The following is a 20,730-nucleotide window of genomic DNA, read 5'->3' as shown; positions in this document are numbered from 1 at the left end:
CTTCGTGTTAACAATGTTTGCCACTACATGAATACTAGACGTGGGTCAGGAACCATGATGGACATTTTTTTCAAATTTCAATAATCTAAAAGCTATTTATCCTATTTAAAAGAAACATATTCTCAGGGATGCCTGGGTGGCTCAGTGGGTTAAAGCCTTTGACTTTGGCTCAGGTCATAATCCCAGGGTCCTAGGATCGAGCCCCTGCATCGGAATCCCTGCTCAGTGGGAAGCCTGCTTCTCCCTCTCCCACTCCCCCTGCTTGTGTTCCCTCTCTTACTCAGTCTCTCTCTGTCAAATAATAAATAAAATCTTTTTAAAAATTCTCTAATTTATATTTTAATAAATAAATAAAAACATATTATTTAATTTGTATTGTTTTAAATAAGTCAATATTCCCATCAGTTACAGGTGGAAATAAAAATTTATTTGTATAACTGTAAAGAAATACCATCCAAAAACCTGGCCCTACCCTGCTATTCCTTGTTGCCATAGCTGGGAACCAAGTTTGAGAAGTCCAGAAAGATGAGGTAGAAGGATACAGTTCTCTTGTGTTATTTCAATATTTGTCTTTTCTCCTGCCATAGATTTGAGATAGGAAGCAGCACAGAAATATATTATTATAGGAGATGAAACCTCTTGCTTATGAAAATCTCTTATCACCTTCAAGCTTGATACAAGACTTCTGCCCACATTTGGCAGTTTGTAATCTGCCTTGTCCCAGAATTCTAAGTTAGTGGACCCACCATGGACGAGAGGCAAACACAAGGGGATTTCAGGCCATCACGCTTGTGTGACTCTAATCCATCTTCTTGGTCCTTACTCATCTCTGATCGCCAGGCTCTATGCCCCACCCTCCATCCTGGCATGTACCACCAGAAGTCTTGATGTTTATGTTTTTTCCTACCATTTGTACCTTCAGTTTTCCCCCAAAGGCATTGATTTATCATCATGCTTTCAGTGACTCGCCTCTGCCTGAACTTTGGTTCCAGTGAATTCTCCATGCCTCCCTCCAGCTTTTTTTTTTTTTTAAGCTTTCCCACTTTCCTGCTCCTCCTCCAGCTACTCAAACCACACCCCAGCGTCGCTGGGCATGGGTACCTGATGCTTCCAGGGCTAGGGGGTTGTGATACCGTTCGCAACCAGCCCTAAGCATGTGATTCTCACAAACTGTCACTTTGACAAAGATTTGTAAAATAAATGCTCATAATATGTATTTGCTGGGGTGTTTTTACCATCACCTTGGCCAGAGGGAAAGGATGTGGGCTTTGTTTACAGTCATAGGGACAATGAAGCACATTTACTCTTCAGTGCATTTTGAAAGTATAGCTTCCCTCATACCCGCTCGGTGCAGATATCGTTTCCTGGTAACAAGGAAAATGAGTAACACTTAAACTTGAAGCTAAAACCAAAAGCTTTGTTTGAATAAGTATTTTCTAATTATTCCACAACCCAATCTTACACTAGAAAAATTACCCAGACTAATTAAATCAAAACTTTGAGTTTTACTTATTTTCCCTCAGTTTGCATTCAAACGTTGTGTGACTTAAAACATTTTTTTTCAACTACTCACCTATTCCACAAAACAGCTTGTTCCTGTGGACTACTCTATTCAATTCAACCAAATTTGCTAGGCCTCAATTATGTTCAAAATACTAAAATTAGGGGCACCTGGGTGGCTCAGTGGGTTAAGGGTCCTGGGATCAAGCCCCACATCTGGCTCTCTGCTCAGTGGGGAGCCTGCTCCCCCCACACACACTGCCTGCCTCTCTGCCTACTTGTGATCTCTGTGTCAAATAAAAAAATAATAATAAAATAAAATATAAAAAAATACTAAAATTATAAATGTGTCATAATAATCATAGCTGACAGTTACTAAGTACCTAGTCTGTGCTAGGCACAGCAATTGTCATGTATTGTTTTTTAAAAGATTTTATGTATTTATTTGCGTGAGACAGAGCAGAGCAAAAGAGAACACGGGGTCGGGGGTGGGAGCAGAGGGAGAGGAAAAAGCAGAGTCCCCAGCTAGCAGGGAGCCTGACATGGGGCTTGATCCCAGGACCCTGAGATCATGACCTGAGCCAAAGCCAGAAGTTTAACTGACTAAGCCACCCAGGGCCTGGTCGCATATTATTTAACCCTGACAGCAACACTACAAAGTAGGGGGGTTATTATTTTCAACTGCTAAACTGAAAATTCCTTAGTATAGAAGTTTAGAGATATCCTAAAGTATTATTAAAAAAATGAGTTACATTTTTAAACTAAAAAATGACAGGCTGCCTGGGTGGCTCAGTCAGTTAAGCATCTGCCTTCAGCTCAGGTCATGATCCCAGGGTCCTGGGATGGAGCAGCATGTCAGGGTCCTTGCTCAGCAGAAAGTCTGCTTCTCTCTCTTCCTCTGCCTACTGCTCCTCCTGCTTGAACGCACCATCTCTTTCCCTCTCTGTATCAAATCATAAAGAAGTGAAATCTTTTTTAAAAATGACATAAGAAACACATATAGGCAAATACATAACCTTGGAGGCAAATGACCAGAAGACTATATCTCACTTACTCAGAGTCTGAGTTCACAATGGTCTTTGCCACTGATGTCCTATCATAAGAGTTTCATCACGTGTTAGCATTTCTTCCAGGAGATGGAAAGGTGTGAGGGAGAGGAGAAAGGAGAGAACAATCGAATTTAAAGTTTTTCAGTTGCTAGATGCTCTGGTAAGAAGTTGGTTAAGGGATAATCAGAAATGACTGATTTGGCCGAGATTTTGAATTCACCATAATCTCCAAAATCCGGATTTACATATCAAATTTGGACACTGAACTAGAAAGCATTCGCTTTTGGACACCTATAAAAGCCAGCGGATTTCTCTACATTATCCCATTTAGTAATTACAACTATATGACATAGCAGGTTTTCATACCCCTGTTTTATAGGTAAGGAAACCAAGTCTCGCAAAGATAAAGTAATGTGCTCAAGATACCAAAATTGCGATGTCTCTGGGGAAAGTAGCTGAGATGACTCGGAGAAATTGAATTTTGAGATTATGTAGATGCTGGTTCAAATTAGAGTTCTGATATATTCCTGCTGTGTAATCTTGGACCAGCTCCTCACCCTGTCTGAACTTCTGTTTCCTTAACCATAAGATGGAGATAATGATGCCTAATACATAGACTTATATAATAATTAAATGAGGTAACGTATACACAGGAGATGAGTTCTTCAAATGATAGTTCGAATTGATAGTACAGATCATAGTTCTTCTAATTCCTACCCAGTGTGATTAATGTAGTAAAGGGAAAACCCAGGTCTGCCTCAGTTGGGCCAAGACTCTCCCTCAAATGGCAGTCACTGTGCCCTAGAGTAAAAATGTAGAGAAGGACAGAAACTAAAATGAAACTTATACGAGGAAAGGATGGAGGTATGGCCAGAATAAGGAGGGTCAAGGAGCTCTCCATATCAAAGCTTCATTCATTTTAAGCAACATAAACCACATTTCTAAATGAGTTTACTGTAAAGATATGGGTTGAAGCAGCTCACAAAATCAAAGGAAACTTGAATAGAACAAGGCTTTTTGCACAACCAGGAAAGAAGACTCAGTCATGAAGGCAGGTTGGATAGTTTCTTCAGGATAAGAAAGGAAGGAAATGAAGCCTCCAGCCATTTTCCCTCCTTAAGCCACTCACTAAGTTTCAAGACCCTGGGAGAGAGAATCAGTTAGTCTGTGCTGGGTCCTGTATTTGTCCCACGGTTAAAGGAGTCTAGTCACCTATGGCAGCCTGGTTACTTCAAATGACAGGGAAGGCAGGATTCACCAAGGAAAATTGGAATCCCTAAAGAGAAGGAGTATGGAAGCCTGAGCAGGTGGAAAGAACAGGGTTCACAACAAAGTATATGTAGGTGGTGGGAGAAAAGTCACAAGAGGAAGCTTCTTTTATACCATTGATCAAAATATTTTATAAGTTGTTCCTTTGCCTGGGTGCCCCATGACAATGTGGACTCCTTAAGGGCTGGAGGCTTCTTTGAATATCTGTCTTTAGTGAAGGTCCCATAATCAGCAAATCTTAGCAAATCTTAGATTCGTAGAAAGTTCCTATTTCACCACACCAACGTCACCATGGAATAATTATTGGTTGGATCCCATAAACAAAAGAAAAATATTCATTTACAAATACGGCACACGGATGAATAAAATGGAGGATTAGATGCTGAATCTAAATAACAAATTTGTTAATACTAATAACAAAATTAATAAATAATTTAATAATAAATTAGTTAAAAGTTCAAATTCCATTCTCTAGAATTTGTGACTAAAAGTGAGAAAGAAAAAAGATCTTTAAAGTCTGGTAAACAACAGACACAACTTTTACTGTGTACTTTGATATACATAATAACCTTATCCCTTCATAGTGAGGTTTGTGTTTTTTTTTAAAGATTTTATTTATTTATTTGACAGACAGAGATCACAAGTAGGCAGAGAGGCAGGCAGAGAGCGAGGAAGGGAAGCAGGCTCCCTGCTGATCAGAGAGCCCAATGCAGGGCTTGATCCCAGGACCCTGGGGTCATGACCTGAGCCGAAGGCAGAGGCCTTAACCCACTGAGCCACCCAAGGGCCCCCATAGTGAGTTTTAAAAGAAAGTCAAAATTTAATTTAAAAAACAAATTCAAGGGGCGCCTGTGTGACTCAGTCAGTTAAGTGACTGCCTTTGGCTCGGGCCATGATCTCAGGGTCCTGAGATCGAGCCCTGTGTCAGTCTCCCTCTCACTCTCCCTGCTCGTGCTCAATCTCACTTTCTGTCACATAAATAAATAAAATCTTTCTAAAAATGTGATCCATAGAGAAAGATGCTGGCCTTTTACATCCATCCATGCCAGGGCGAGGACATACTTTATCCACTAACACACCCCAACAACCTGCAACTCTGAGTTGTTTTCTCATAGGAGCATATGCGTTTATTGATTTTCCCATACCTCTTGCACATTCCCTTAGTAAGACTATATTTCAGAAGGTTCGAGATAGACCTTAAAATGTTGGAATACAACTTAAAACATGGGCCTTAAAACTAAATGGCTCATGTGGGAATCCAACTCATATTTATTGACTATGGACACTTGCAATTGATAATAAATGACTTGCTCTTGGTGATATTATATTGCCCTGAACTAACAAAGTCACCTTTCAGCTAAGAGTGACATCATAAATGCTCTCTGTCTGCAATAGTTAATTTTAATGTGTCCATTTCACTAGAGTGTGGTGTCCAGGTGTTTGGCCGACCACCAGTCCAGATGGGATACTGTGAAGCTACGTCTTAGATGTGATTCACATTTAGTCTGTAGACTTTGAACAAAACAGGTTACCCTCCATAATGTGGGCGAGTTTCATCGAGTCAGTTGAAGGCCTTAAGAGCTAGAACTGAGGTTTCAGGATAGATATAGATGTATATGCTATTTGATCTGTTTCTCTGGAGAACCCTGAGTGATATAATATCTTAGAGTGTTTCCAAAGGTTTTGTGAATGGAAGGTAGGTGACTCTCTTTTTAAAATTTAAAATAGTGCAATTAAGCGATTTTTCTCTGATTCTATTGCTTATAAATCTATAAATAGCACATTTTTCTCTCACTTCCTTGTTTAAAACCCACAAATGGTTTCCCAACCTCCAAAATTCTTAGCATAGTCTCCAACGCCCTGTGTGATCTGCCTCAGATAGGCTCATTTGAGCAGATTCGCAGACATCACTTCCTACCATTGGGTATGACAGTCAGTGGAACAAAGAATGCCTCAGTCTCTCCCTGGTGAACAAAGAACTAAAGCACTTAGTCATAGGTGCTCTTAATAGTCTCAGTGGGATATCTGAGTGGATTGTCCTATCACTTGCTAGATATTTCTGTCCAGACAACAGGGGCCTGCTCTCAGATGTAGATTACTGTCTACTCTAAGAAATGCTAAGTGCCAATGATGAGGCTTTATTCATGGGCGCTCATTTCCCAGACCCCATTTCTATAACTCAGTCTATTTTGACAATACAACACCCCCATAGGTGTGTTGCAATCCACTGTCCTGGTCTCCTAAGGTACACACCCTGATCCCTTTGATGGAACTTGAGAAACTCCCTGGTGCCTATGAATTATTAGAAAGGACATCTTTGTATCATTAGAAGCACATTTACAGAACTATCTCTCAAGTTACTGCCACAGAAGGCACCTTATATCTACTTTGGATCTTTCTTTATTTTCTTCAGTTTGAGTGAGAAATGTTTTCTAATACAGTCCCCATAATCTGAGAGTAATGTTCCCTTGTGGGGTCTAGAGCTCCCTGTGCCCTGATTAGGTTGTCCCATTCCTGAATAATATGGCCATATGGTTTGTCCCTATCTCTGAGTCATTCTGCACCTTCTCCTAAACCTCATAACACTCTGTTGTCAAAATATGGAAGAACTGAGGTTATCCCATTCCCACCCCTGAACAAGCAGAGTTGAGAGATAAGCTACTTACTTTGGGGGAAATATGCTAATAAGAAATTCCATACCAGAAAGAGAAATCTGTGGAAATTTCTCAATAAAATCTAGTAATGGAATGAATGTGTAGAAAGTTACAACTATACCCGCATCCATCAACTGGCTGTGCCACCATACTCAGGCTATAACACACACACACACACACACACACACACACACACCCTCATTATCACCACCATCACAACAACAATGCAAAGGGACAAGGAAAAGGGACAAGTATCCCATAATCCTAATCAATTATAATTACAGGATTATAAAAAGAAAAATCTGGATAGTGTGACTGTAAGTATTAAAGGAATCAACAGAAGGAAGAGGTTCTGTGTAGGACCTAGAAAAAGAGAAGTAAAGCAAGAACGGTCAGTGTCTTTCACGCATCATCCAAGGGGGAAGTGACTTGAACCTTGAGCTTGGACGTACCATTTCTCTAGGCAGATAATAAAGATAATAGCTCCCACCCACAGAGTTCCAGCTCTGTGCCACGGAAAGTTCTAAGCCCTAGGCATTTACAAACCCATTTAAATGCATAGCAGCCTATAAGTAAGTGCTGTTATTCCCCATTTTCAGGTATGGGAAAACTGAGACACAAAAGATGTATTTATTTTCCTGATCCCAAAACCAGGAGTGGAACTGGACTTGATTCTAGATACAGGCCCCCAGGATCCGCTCTCTAAGATTAGAAGAGTAAAACTGGACAAGACAACTTTCCTTTCTGTTTAGGAAGAGAGAAGAGAAAACTAGTGTTTTTTGGGCAAATGTGAGTTGCTGAGCATTAGGCCAAGAGTGTTACATATACTGCGTTGGAAACAACCCCTGAATCAAACCATCTGATCCTTATTTTATGGAGTATAATGGGCCTCAGGGAGGTCCCTGGAGAATCAAGTACTTTCTTGAGGATTACTTGGGGAACTTGTCAAAATCAGAGACAGTGTGTTGGTTTCCTTTCATTCATCTTGAAACTAAGCAACAAACAAATGTAGTATATTAAACAGATCCTGGCAAGAAGATGCAATCTTGAGATTATGGTCCATGTGTTTATCTGATATGGACCAATGAACCACTTGATAAAACATGACACACACACACACACACACACACGAAAAAAACAAAAACAGGAAATTCAGTTCAGCTGTCTTCTGAACTAAGTCAAATTTAGTTGAGCGTGACTTAATAGATTCCGTTCTGCTGCTTATGTGAGTCAACAGAGAGTGTTACGTTTAATGAAAAAGACGTCTCAGAATCTGCAGAATTCAGTACATTTTAAATCATTCCAATTGTTTGGTTAGTACCATAAAAACTTGTTTAGATGTAGGAGAGAGTTAAAATAGAAATTACAAAAGCTGGAGCCAAAATCAGCATCCCTGAATCTCTCCAAGTACAACAACTTACCCAGAGACATTTCCTTCAAACAAATTTACAATTTTCTTTTAAGGATAAAAGTAGCGGACCTTCTAGAAGGGTCTATGGAAAACAAAGATAAAAATTGAAGACTAAAACTTACTATCCTATGGTGATCATGTTAATATCTGAGGCTGAGATAGTATTTTACAATGCATGCACGTTAGATAATATTTCTATGATGCTATTTATATACTTCTGGGTCTTTCTCAATTAACATTTAATTCAGAATCTTTTCCTATGCTATTAAATATTTTTTGAAATTTAAAGATTGCATAGTATTTATAGCCTAGATATACCACAGGGTATCTTCTGCTGTCGGACATTCACTTCTGTTGTTAGAAACTTGCACCACAATAAACCAAAGAATCAAAGGTAGCAAGAGTATTGACATATTACTCTGAAAAACTGAAAATAAGGAAAAGAATCAAGCATGTATCATGCCCTTCCAGCATGAACTCTTTTAGGGTAATCAAATTGTCGGAGAGAGAGCTTTTCTTTACAGAAAATTTCCAGTTCATGCAAAAGGATTGGTTGAATTAGAAAAAATACCATTTTGTAGGTTCTAATGAAATAATGGTTCTAGGCAATGATCATTAATAAATGTAATAACTAATAATTATGTAAAAAGGCAATAGGAACCTTGATAAAGAGTGCTCACCAGAACTACAAATCAATCTTAGAGTCACTGAAAGTGGGGCAAGCAGAAATTATATGCATACTGATATAATACAACAGGAAGTAGAAAACACCACACACACACAGTATTCTTGCCAAAAAAAAATAAAACTGAAAATGAGCCTGACTAATCAAGCCTCATTCTAAGTGCTAGTTTACAGAAAATAAGAGAGAAAGAGAAAAATATTAAATGATACCATGAGGCAGACATCAGCTAAATCTGACATTCTACAGGACAAATGACCTAGTTTATTCAGCAAATAAATAGCAGGAGAAAGAGAAAGGGGGGACTGTTATACATTAACTTCAGAGATGTGACATTGATATGTGCAGTGTGCAGACCCTTCTTATGGATTCTAATGTGAGCAAAACAATTATCAAAAGACATTCTTTAGTCAAGGAAGAAATGTGACCATAAACCTGTTTAATTCCCTTAGACTTAATAATGACATTTGGATACTTTTTGAAGCTTTTATCATATAGAAGTATTTGCAAATAAAATAATAAGAGGTCTTTCATTTGCTTTAAAATAGTCCTGGACAGAAAGCAAACAGAAACAGATGAAATAAGAGTGGGAAAATATTAATAATTTCTGAAGCCAGGTAATGGATACACAGAGATTGATTGTCATATTCTCTCTACATTTATATTGGTTTTTCCATAATAAAAAGTTTTCCTAAAAATATTTTCCTAAAATATTGAAATGAAGATCTTTGCATATATATGGCAAAGTTATATATAAATATCATTTTTGTAATATAGATATCATATATAGGTATGTTTCAGGATATTTATCTATCTTTGTTTGAAATTTTTCCTAAAACCACAGAGTATATTCCTAGAAAGAGAATTTTGAGGTCAAAAGGCACAAACTTATTTGAGGTTCTCAAAAAAAATTTTAAGTGCTCTCCAGAAAGTGTACATCAGTTTATAACCCCACCGATGTCCATCACCAGACCATTATCAAAATTGAATGTATATATTTGGAAACATTCTATTTTGATAGAGAAAAGCTATCTTGTTTTAATTAATCCTTTTCTTAGAAAATGAGTTGAAATCTTTGAATTAAAATTAGCCTCTTGTATTTTGTCTTCACTGAATTTTCTGGTTAAACCTTTTATCCATTTTTTACTGCAGTCTTAGAGATTTTTGGTTTGATCTATAAGTATTTTTTATATATTAAAAATAACAGCCCTTCTTAATCTGATGTCAAATACTTTCACATCAATTGTTTGATTTTTATTTTGTTCATTTATGACTCTTCAAAAGTCAACTTTCATGTAATCAAATCTATAAACATTTGTGCTTTCTTTCATTGCCTTTATGCTTAAAAAGTCCTGTTCCCTCCTAAGATGAGGTAAACACACATGTTCTTATAGACTTTTAATGATTTTTTGCTTTTTCATTTTTAATCCATCCAGATTTCATCTTGTTAGTGCTTTATGGTGTTAATTTTCATTGTTAGTCTTTTTTCAAATAGTAAGTCATTTTTTTTCTTCTTCATTTTTTTCTTTTCTTTTTCCTTTTTCAGGTTTAAGACACCTCCTGACACATAATAAAGCTCTCCATATATTCTTGTATGTTTCTGACCTTCTTGATAACACAGCTCCCTCTTACTATTGAATTTTGTGCCTACACCATATGATTATGATTTTACACCTGGTGAACAGAGATATTTGCAAATGACATATCCAATAAAGGGTTAGTATCCAAAATATATTTTAAAAAACCTTTACAACTCAACACCAAAAAACACAAATAATCCAATTTAAAAATGGGCAGCAGACATGAACAGGTATTTCTCCAAAGAAAACATCCAGCTATCCAATAGACACATGAAAATGTGCTCAACATCACTCATCATCAGGGGAATGCAAATCAAAACCACAATGAGATATCACAGCACACCTATCACAATGGCTAAAAGAAAAACATAGGAAACAAGTGATGGCAAAGATGTAGAGAGATAGGAACCTCGTGCACTGTTGGTGGGAATGCAAACTGGTGCAGCCACTGTGGAAAACAGTATGGAGGTTTCTCAAAAAATGAAAATTAGAATTATCATATGATCTAGAAATTCCATTATTAATACTTACTCAAAGAATATGAAAACATTAATTTGGGGTGCCTGGATGGCTCAGTGGGTTAAAGCCTCTGCCTTTGGCTCAGGTCATGATCCTGGGGTCTTGGGATTGAGGCCTGCATCGGGCTCTCTGCTCAGCAGGGAACCTGCTTCCCCTCCCACTCTCTCTCTGCCTGCCTCTCTGCCTACTTGCGATCTCTGTCGTCAAATAAATAAATAAAATCTTTTTAAAAAATACTCTAAATAAAAAAAGAAAGAAAACATTAATTTGAAAAGATATGTGCACCCCTGTTTACTGCAGCATTACTTATAATAACCAAGTTATGGAAGCAACCCAGGGTCCACTGATAGATGAATGGATAAAGAAGATGTGGTACATATGTTTAATGGAATACTGGTCAGGCATAAAAAAGAAAAAAATCTTCACATTTGCAACAACATGGATGGATCTAGAGAGTATAATGCTAAGTGAAATAAGTCAGTCAGAGAGAGACAAATACCATCATTTCACTCATAAGTGGAATTTAAGAAACAAAACAAACTAAGAAAAAAAGAGACTGACAAAACAACAACAGACTCTTAACTAGGTGGTTGGGGGTGTGAAATAGGAGAAGGTAATGAAGAGTACACTTATAGTGATGAGCACCAAGTAATGTGTAGAATCAATGAATCACGAGACCATACAACCTGCAACTATTATAACACTGTGTGTTAATTATACTGGAATTTAAAAATTTTTAATAATAAAAAAGTGATTAAAAATTACTTTTTTAGGGGCACCTGGGTGGCTCAGTGGGTTAAAGCCTCTGCCTTCGGCTCAGGTCATAATCCCAGGGTCCTGGAATAGAGTCCTGCATCGGGTTCCCTGCTCAGCAGGAAGCCTGTTCTCTCTCACTCCCCCTCCTTGTATTCTCTCTCTCACTGTCTCTCTCTCTCTCTCCTCTCTCTCTCTCTCTTTGTCAAATAAATAAATAAAATCTTTTTTTAAAAAAGAGATAAGGTTGTTAAACTAAGGAAATGAGAGAAACAAGGGCAAGAGATACTACAGCAGATTCATTTCAGTGTATATCGTCTATATCACTCAATATTTTGTCAGCAGCTATACAAATTCTGTGAGTTCTAGAAGTGATAGCAAAGCCCCTAAGTTGGTGTACAGAATGTTATTTTATTTATTTACTAGCTGTATGTTCTTGGACAAATTAAATAACTTCTCTTATCCTCCACTGCAAAACAAAGATAACATCTATATCATGAGGTTCTTATAAGGTTCAAATGTAGGTGAGAGGTATTTTTATTACTTTTTTAAGCGGGGTTGGGAGCAGAATGAGAAGGAGAGAGGGAATCTCAAGCAGACTCCACGGCCAGCATGAAACCCAACATGGGGCTCGAGCTCACAACCATGAGATCATGACCCGAGCAGAATCAAGAGTCAGACCCTTAACTGAGCCATCCAGGCACCCTACAAAAATATTGATAATGCCCAGGATAGTGTGAAAAAAATAAAGGGACCACTAATCCATTGGGAAGATGCTAGAGATGTTTGCCATGTCTTTTTCAGTAATTTCTGCCGTAAAGATGTTCACTTTTAGGACAAATGGGTATTATGCAACCTGCCAGCTATGCTGAAGAGAGTTAGAAAACACACACAGAGTCTTGTTTAGTTTGTGGCATCATTAAGGGAATTAAAATTTTTGCAGTCAGCTTCGACTCTATTTGATCAACTTGCCTGAAGTGTACAATGGACTCCTCACTTGGTGCCTTTTGGACACTACCAGCATGGCTTCACCTGTACACTGAGGAGTTGAGAGTAGAAGAGAAAAATTCCCCAACATAGTTGTAAACAAATGGGACAAAAACAAACAGCCATCCTTAAACATATTTCAACAAGTAAGCTTTATATAACTCCTCATCTCTAATATCAGAAGCTGTGATCTGTGCCTTTAAAAAGATGGAACCAGCACTCACCAGTGCAGGTAGGAGGACTGAAACACAGCTGACACCTGGAGGTGGCAGCCAAGCTTCCAACAGTGATCTGGAGTGCCTGCCCTCCCCACCTCCTGCTTTAACAACATGGCACCTACCTATAGCTGAGCACCCCACTGTCTTTGTCATCAAGCCTCAGGCTTCCCCATGCTGGCTTTTCTTTTCTGCCCAGCCAGTCTGTCTCCTCGCTGGCTTCCCCAACTTCTGCTGTCCTCACTTGCTGTGTCTTGCCTTCCTCCCTAGGTCAACAAGCCCCAGCACGTGGGACACAAGGAGGAGCAAACTTTCAATAAATATACTTGATAAGTAGAACTAAATCTCGAATGAACAGAAGAAAAAAAATTGCTACTAAAAAGGTAAAAGATGCCAGACTCAAAAATGGCAGAATGCAGCCTTAGGGCAACCACAACCATAAGTTAGAAGAAAGTTGAATCCTAGTGGAACAGACTCCCTGACGGCTCATGTTTGCGTTTCTCTTCAATCAGAGAGAAGAGCTCAAGTGAAAACCATATATGCTAAAATGAAACAGGTTCAAATAACTTCTCAGCCCCGCTTGGCTTCTTTCACTTTTAGTAATGAAATCTCCAGAGGGGTTTATTAGTCTTCATATGAGAGTGATTAAAAGAAGAAAAGAATGGCATAATGGCCGTGTGCGTGTGTGTGTGTGTGTGTGTGTGTGTGTGTGTACTATCCTGAAAATCTATATACCATCTAATACTTTAATTCATCCAATGTATTCCCTGTTGCGCTAGATTCATACGTACATGTGTAAGATTGAGTTGAATGTAAACAAAACAGTCCTATACAACCTTCTCTAAAACCACCAAGTACAAACCAGAGCCCCAAGTTGACTACAGTCCAAACAAAGCCGTAGCCTTTCTTCTCATATGTCAGTCGTGAAATTAGAAGTGCTTCTTCATTGTCTTTCCTAATTTCTCAAATTCCTACTAAACGCCTACCATGGGATAAACAAAGCCAGGTGTGTGTCCATCCATTTTTGTCATTAAATGACATAATATCCATGGTATTACATTTTGAATTCACCAAAGAACACAAAGCTGAGAGAAACCAGACAGCTATAATGAACAGAACTTAAATTTTAACTCAGGTCCTCTGATTCCAAGACCTTTCCACAAGCTTAGCTTTTCTTTCCTGAAATCCTTGCTAAATTCAGTGAGTAACTGGATATAAAGTTTTATCACCAGTAATAATAACAACAAACACAGGAAGTATCATTATAGAGTATACTTTAAAATGTCAGATTGTTTTCACTTGTATTTAAAATTGGAGGGGCACCTGGGTGGGGCAGTCAGCTAAGAGACTGACCCTTGGCTTCAGCTCAGGTCATGATCTCAGGGTCGTGAGACTGGGCCCCACATTGTGCTCTGTGCTCAGAGGGAGTCTGCTTGGGATTCTCTCTCTTCCTCCTCTCTGTCTCTCCCTCTGCTCATACTCTCTCTCTCTCAAATAAATAAATCTTTAAAAAAAATTAATAAATAAAATAAAATTGATCATAGATTTCCAAGTAGAAAAAAAAAGAGCAAAATCCAACCATTCTCATCAACAGGTAAAAGCAGAGTGAAGACAAATGCCCAGACTTTGAAGACAAGCAGACATTCCTGAAAAGCAGCTCCAGCTCTGTCTGTATTTACTATCTCTGTTTCTCTGGGTAAGTCACTTCACCCCTCTAAACCTCGGCTTCCTCATCTGTAATGTGATGTTAACATCTTCACTCAAGGATTAAATCAAATACCACATAATTACCCTGAGTATAGCCATAAAACCATAGTTGGTACAGTAAACTTTCAGGTTTTTAGAAGCAAATTAACAAGATTTGCAGAATGAAGATGAATCAAGTTAAACACGTACATTCACATACATAATACACAATTATATATGGATGTGTGCCTGTGTAAACTAGGTGAATATACACGTTATTTAGAAAATATCATGAAAATTGTTGCCTCTGGGATCAAACATGCAGTACAAAGTAGCAGATGTGTCTGCTCAGCCTAGGCCCAGCTCCTTCCCTTCCTTCAACCTTGCCATCCCCACCCCATCCCTCTCTTCCAATCCAGGTCAGGATTTGACCTCTTCTTGATCTTCTCTAATGGTTGCTGCCTAACCTCCCTGTGTATACAGTTCAGCTGTGGAGGTGACAAGGGTCCCAGGTCCCCCTGCATCCAGCAACACTTAACTGGCACCCACAAGGCATGGAGCAAATATGATTACATTTATAGATTATTTGGGATTATTTGTGACTTTCCAACACCTTGTCCCATTCCAGGTCCCCACATACAAAACACTACACATCACCATTATCAATTTATATTTGTTTTTGACTTTATAATTTATATTTATATTTGACTCTTGCATCTTCTTCACCGGGCCTTCCAAATGGCCCTTCAGCTTATGTGTCTACACTCTTAATGACAGGGGGATAATTTCCTCTTAAAGATGTACCATATTTGATATTTTGATAACTCTGGAAAATTCCTTTCTAATATTAGACCAAAGCCCCCCTTTGTATGATATTAATATATGTGTTTTCTTCTCTTTACTGATCCTTTAAAAAATCTTATCTAATCCCTTCTCTATGAAGTCAGATAACTTTCTGATGGAGTTCCTTTATAAATCAGGTTGTACCACAAGGGCATAACGCTAAGTGAAAGATGCTAATCTCAAAAGATGACATACAATATATATGATTCCATTTATATGACATTCTGTAAAAAAAGCAAAACTATGTAAGGACAGAAAACATACCCGTGGTAGCCAGGGGCTGGTGGCACCAGTATTGGACCACAGACAGGTGTGTAAAGGAAGTCTTCTGAAATTATTCTGCGTCCTATTATGTTGGTATGTGGGTAGATACAATAATCTATGCATGTTTAAAAAAAGGTAACTATTACTATCTGTAAATTTCAAAAAGAATTATTTATTGACCTCTCACTATGTGTGTGTACTATGATTCTTTCATTTTAATCTTTATAATGACCCCATGAGAAAAGTAACATGATTATCATCCCCATTCTAAAGGTAAAGAAACTGAGACACAGAGAGGTTATAACTAACTTGCCCAAGGTCATAAAACTTGATAGAGGCAGAGCTGGGATTTAACCCAAGTAGTCTGACCCCAGAACTGAATATCTACACTGTCCTATGGTGTCTCTGAAAGAAAGGGAAAAGGAGGGGCACCAGTGAGGCTCAGTGGTTAAGCATCTGACACTTAATCTCAGCCAGCTCTTGATCTCAGGGTCGTGAGTTCGGGCCCCACGTTGTACCCCATGTTGGGTTCCATGCTGGGTGTGGAGCCTACTTTAAAAATTTTTTAAAGAAAATGAAAAGGAGCTTCACTTACCCTCTGTCAATGAAACCACATGATCTATTTAAGGAGTAGAACATCAGATAGAATTGCATCAGCACGATTAACTTGCAAATGTCACTAAGATAGACACATTTCTGGGCCACAAAAAGTCCTTACTGCTGTTTTAACAACTAATATTTAAACTTGGCAGTTTCCAATTTTTCTTGCAATGAAATGTCTTATTAATCTACTAAATAAATTGTAAAATCAACTTTCTAATGCCTGTGTACACTGGTGGTAAAAAATCTTTCCCTAACTGTCCCTTAAGGAATCCTTTTTCTGATGTAAAGAAAATGGAGTACATCAGTTGGAGCTCAAATAAATTGTTTACAGTTTCAAAACTCTTATTCCACTCCTTCTGCCTTCCCACTCCCCAAAGCTAAATCCTTCCGGATATTTGTTAGAACTAAAACCTCTTAGTAATGAGACAAGCAGATAAATACACCCACGTCTGGTGCCTTGTGGTCATTCTTACACATTCATTTAGGTTTCTCAGTGCCTGCATTCTATATGCCCACAAACTCTATTCCATTCACTTTGCAAAAATAAAGCTAAAAGTGGTAAATGGTATGCTTCAAATTCAGTAGCAGCTGCAGCTGGGAAGAGAAAACGAAGGGAACGAATTATGATGGCTTTTTAAAAATAAAAGTTACAAAGAAGGCCTAAACGTGGTAAGCGCAATCTTGAGATAATACAGGTTGCTTAGTTTTGATGTAAAAATTTGGTTCAAGGGGCTCCTGGGTGGTTAAGTTGGTTAGGCATCCGACTCTTGTTTTCCACTTGGGTCATGTTCATGGGGTCCTGAGATCCAGCCCCACATCAGGCTCTTTCTCTCTCTCTCTCTTTCAAAAAAAAAAAAAAAAGTAAATAAATAAATTTTTAAAATTTTAATAAAAAATAAAAATTGGTTTTAAAAATCTGCTTCTGCACTTTTTGTGTCCAGTACTTGCTCATGGCGGTTGTAATCATTTCAGCTTCCTACCCAGGACAGATTACCCATGCAGTCATGTACACATTCGCCATTTCCAGGCAAGAATGATCTGAGGTCTCTGTAATATTTCTGCCTCAGATCACCTTCCCTGAAATACTCAAGAGTTTAATGGAGCTATTCTCAGCCTATCACCATCATCTTCCGAACACCTGTAGGCTGAATTCCCTTACTATTCAGGGACCGCTCTTCTAATAAATTCAATTCCTTATGTAACCTACAATTAAGTTCAAGCAAAGTTACATCAAAAAAGGAATGAAAGAAAGATTGTGGAACCTACTCTGTCGTTGGAGTCCAACAGTCCCGGCCCCCTTCATCATTCTGTCACTTACCATCAGCCTACTACAAGACCTATTTCTGAATCTCTGGTCACCTTTTTTCTATAAAAGGGCTTCAGCCATATTTATCTTTCAGGGCTACAGTTAGAATCAAATAAGATGATGCTGACCTAACTGGGCTCTCTCTAAATGATAGTTATAATTACAGTCAAGGAGAGAAATCCTACAGATGAAACAGCGTTCGTCTATGGCCATTTGCAGCTTTATTTCACAATAGCTCCTCAGGCAAATTTGCCTACTCCCTGCCTCAATATCAAGTTTGATCTTGTTACAAACTCATGGGGCTTTCAGTGTTAATTATTAGTTACCAGCACAGCTCCCATGGAACACAATGGATTTTGGTTGATGAAATTAGGCTTGGGAGAGAAATATTACAGAGATCAGAAACGGCTTTGCAACCTGAGGCAGCTAGCAGGCCGATTGCACAATCGTAATTCACAGGCGCGAGCACACACGCCCACACACCCAGGAAATGTGGGGGTTCTTGTGGAAATCAGTAGCTTATCTATTATATGCACTCCGGAGCTGTAAACAAGACCATGTGAGGACTCAGCTAGAATGCTTCCTCTGACTCAGTATTAAACAAACTTCCGAACTGTTAGGGAAGGAAATAAAGCCACTGTACCCCCGAAGACATCCAAGACAGAGAGCCAGGGATCATGGGAGTTGTTAATATTTAATTTCTGTCAGAGACAGATACAAGAATTAAAGTAAGTTTTGTCATAAAAACAAAATGTTGCTTAATAACCAAAAGTGAGCATGAATTAGAGTAAGTTGTAATCTTCATATGGACTGCCCTATCAGAAATTTGCAAGACCTTTGTGGAATGGCAGGATTTTTAAAAACCTTTGGTGTTTTACTCCATGAGACTCCTAGCACAACTTTCTATTTGGTGACAATAACATTAGTGTCATGGTCTATAATATGATGTTAGCTCAGAATGAATCAGAGACGAAGATCTCACCAGTGGTGGGGAAAAAAAAAAAACACATTAGGTTTTTTTTTCTCATAGATCCTCGTAGACTGCATAACATGATGTTATGGAAAAGACATAGGCTTTGAAATCAGGGGTGTTCTAACGCTGCGTTTTCTAGCACTGTGATCTTGGGCAAGTCGCATCTCCGTACTGAGATCCTATTTTCTCACCTGTAAGATCATGACACTGAGGAGGCTCTTGTTAAGATCAAATCAGATATTAGATGAGTAAGCATTTTGACAAGAGCGATACGAATATGAGATATTATGACTCATTGCTTTATCCTGTGACTGTCCTCATATCATCTGAAACAGAGATCAAGTTTAGAAACACCCTGGCATTGTTGTTGCTTGAGGTAAATAACAAGCTCTAAAGCTTACATCCCTTTTGGGCTTCATGACATTTTGATTTTTAGAAAGGAAAAAAGATGGCTACCGCCTATAACCAGAAAGCTGCTGTTAACAGCTGAATCCAGATGATACAGATCTTACTTACATATAATTTCATTTCTGAGTTTTAGAAGACTGAATCCAGAATTCACCAATTATAAAATAAGAGGAAATGGTGAAAGCACCTTAATCCTTACCAATGCCCACAAAGGAGTATGTTTTATTAAGTGTTGTCTGGGTGCTCAGACAGTAAAGGACATTTACCATTTCCGGCAACCCAAAGCTTGACCTCACACTTGGACTTCTGAAGGTAAACTTCCTGAGAGGAAATTAAATACAGAGAACTTCTCCCAGTTTGAGATACCAAAAACACCATAAGAAACATTTAGACTAAATTAATTTTTAAAAATTTTACTCTTAAAGTATCAACTCCAACAGAAAAGGCAGTTTTTTTAAAAATTTAGAATAAGAAGTGAAAGCAAAATCAAAGATATTCAAAATATCCTTTTCTTCTTGCCTATGTCCCTATAAAAATTGGCCCTAAAGTAAGATGAACATTTTTCCTTCTTTCCCTATAATATTTTTACTTAAACCCTAATCGCCAAGGCTTAAAAATGAAAACATTCAACTGAAAGGAAAAGAAAGACCTATAAGAGCCATATTTACATATGTGACTTATGTAAATCAAGTCAAATATGAAAATTTTGCACCCAATTCTCATTACTCAAGCCACCCAGGATGATTCAGGTTTGCTTTCTTCTCTGAGGTATGTTGCACCTTTCGAGTTCAATGGACACTTTGAAAGGTCAAACAGAGTCCATCCTTCAGGCAGATGAAACACTGTTCTATTTTTAAAAGACCCCTAGAGAAGGAAATTCCACAAGCTTCCCAGCTACACATTCCAGTGTCTATCAAATTGCACTGTCTGAAAAATTTTCCTTCTCTCTTATCTAAATCCCTCATTCTGAAATTTAAGCCTGTTGCCTCCTGTCTGGTCCCTGATGGAGATGATGGAGATAGTCTCATCATCCCTTATAGATCAACCACCTTGCATGAGGCTCTTCTCAAATCCCGCAAGCCAGAAGCCCCTTGATTTCTAACACTCTTTGTCATAGCTCTTAAATCGTTGCTGTTCCTCACCTATCATTTTCTGCCAAGTTTTCTTCCTTCCACCTTGTATTCACTCCACATATCCTTTTAAAAATGATACTTATAAAAAGCAAAGGAAATGAAAATTAGCCAGGAACTTTACTGCACTAAAGAAACCTTATTTTTTATTTTCTTTGTTCTCGCCCCTCCTCCGGACACATTCACACATCCTTGTAAATGTTATGTGTAATTTTATTGAATGTATTCCCAGTTTTAAAATTTCTCCTTCAGTTTCACACCCCAGAGCATGTGTTGAGTGAGCTAGCTCATTGTCATAACATTAATAAAGCTGGTGCAAAGGTCAGGAAGAATTTCCTCCTTCATTCAATAAAATTAAATGATGGATTATGTAGTACTGAAGCTCTCTCTTAGGTTATAAGAACTAAAAGCATTTGGCATTGTCCTTGACCCCTTGCAGGTCTTAACAAGACACACAGCCAAATCATTAGAATGAAAAATATCCTTTCTAGATGATCCCCGCATCTACTTCTACTGTGCAAACCTAGGTTGGTTGAGAGAGCTGGACCTCAGGGGAGGGCTGACCCTGCAGAAGCCAGAAGTGGAGAGTCACCTGGCAAATGTTTGGAGGGGCAGGAGCTGTGGCTACATGGTCACACCTCCTAACATCTACTAGGAGATCAGATCCTCTGAGGACAGAATGCTCAGTCCTAACGGGAATTCATACTTATGTGCCTTCCAAATTATAGTTTTCTCTTTCAAGAATGTTTCTCTCATGGGGCACCTGGGTGGCTCAGTCATTAAGTTTCTGCCTTCAGCTCAAGTCATGATCCCAGGGTCATAGGATCGAGCCCCACATCAGGCTCCCTGCTCCGCTAGGAGCCTGCTTCTCCCTCTGTAACTCCCCCTGCTTGTGTTC

Source organism: Lontra canadensis, unplaced genomic scaffold (genome assembly GCF_010015895.1).
Source record: "Lontra canadensis isolate GAN:19392208 unplaced genomic scaffold, GSC_riverotter_1.0 scaffold19, whole genome shotgun sequence".
NCBI classification, from domain to species: domain Eukaryota; kingdom Metazoa; phylum Chordata; class Mammalia; order Carnivora; family Mustelidae; genus Lontra; species Lontra canadensis.
This window is presented reverse-complemented; position numbering follows the sequence as displayed.